The sequence below is a fragment of the Mesoplodon densirostris genome, chromosome 5, assembly GCF_025265405.1.
Source record: "Mesoplodon densirostris isolate mMesDen1 chromosome 5, mMesDen1 primary haplotype, whole genome shotgun sequence".
Taxonomy (NCBI): domain Eukaryota; kingdom Metazoa; phylum Chordata; class Mammalia; order Artiodactyla; family Ziphiidae; genus Mesoplodon; species Mesoplodon densirostris.
In genome coordinates, this window is record NC_082665.1 from 120,119,226 (window position 1) to 120,120,989 (window position 1,764).

The window sequence follows — 1,764 nt, forward strand, 5'->3', positions numbered from 1 at the left end:
CCGAATAGCCAAAGCAGTTTTGAGGGAAAAAAACAGAGCTGGAGGAATCAGACTCCCTGACTTCAGACTATACTACAAAGCTACGGTAATCAAGACAATATGGTACTGGCGCAAGAACAGAAATATAGATCAATGGAACAGGATAGAAAGCCCAGAGATAAACCTACGAACCTATGGTCAACTAATCTATGACAAAGGAGGCAATGACATACAATGGAGAAAAGACAGCCTCTTCAATAAGTGGTGCTGGGAAAATCGGACAGCTACATGTAAAAGAATGAAATTAGAACATTCCCTAACACCATATACTAAAATAAACTCAAATGGATTAAAGACCTAAATGTAAGGCCAGACACTATAAAACTCTTAGAGGAAAACATATTCAGAACACTCTATGATATAAATCACAGCAAGATCCTTTTTGACCTACCTCCTAGAGAAATGGAAATAAAAACAAAAATAAACACATGGGACCTAATGAAACTTCAAAGCTTTTGCACAGCAAAGGAAACCATAAACAAGACCAAAAGACAACCCTCAGAATGGGAGAAAATATTTGCAAACGAATCAACTGACAAAGGATTAATCTCCAAAATTTACAAGCCGCTCATGGAGCTCAATATCAAAAAACAAACAACCCAATCCAAAAATGGGCAGAAGACCTAAATAGACATTTCTCCAGAGAAGATATACAGATTGCCAACAAACACATGAAAGAATGCTCAACATCACTAATAATTAAAGAAATGCAAATCAAAACTACAATGAAGTATCACCTCACACCAGTCAGAATGGCTATCTTCAAAAAATCTACAAACAATAAATGCTGGAGAGGGTGTGGAGAAAAGGGAACCCTCTTGCACTGTTGGTGGGAATGTAAACTGATACAGCCTCTATGGAGAACAGTATGGAGGTTCCTTAAAAACCTAAAAATAGAACTACCATACGACCCAGCAATCCCACTTACTGGGCATATACCCTAAGAAAACCATAATTCAAAAAGAGTCATATACCACAATGTTCATTGCAGCTCTATTTACAAGAGCCAGGACATGGAAGCAACCTAAGTGCCCATCGACAGATGAATGGATAAAGATGTGGCACATATATACAATGGAATATTACTCAGCCATAAAAAGAAATGAAAGTGAGTTATTTGTAGTGAGGTGGATGGACCTAGAATCTGTCATACAGAGTGAAGTAAGTCAGAAAGAGAAAAATAAATACTGTATGCTAACACATATATGGAATCTAAATGAAAAAAAAATGGGTATGAAGAACCTAGGGGCAAGACAGGAATAAAGACCCAGATGTAGAGAATGGACTTGAGGACATGGGGAGGGGGAAGGGTGAGCTGGGATGAAGTGAGAGAGTGGCAAGGACTTATATATACTACCGAATGTAAGATAGATAGATAGTGGGAAGCAGCCGTATAGCACAGGGAGATCAGCTTGGTGCTTTGTGACCACCTAGAGGAGTGGGATAGGGAGGGTGCGAGGGAGACACAAGAGGGAGGAGATATGGGGATATATGTATATGTATAGCTGATTCACTTTGTTTTAGAGCAGAAACTAATGCACCATTGTGAAGCAATTATACTCCAATAAAGATGTTAAAAAAATAAAAAATAAAAAGGTTGGCTTTGTTGGATGGGGAGCTCTCGGTAATTTTCCCCTCCTTTCTAATTTCCAGTATTACCCAATATTCCCTACCCAGAAGTTATTTTATAATGAAAGTAACAAAAACATCAACAATAACAACCTG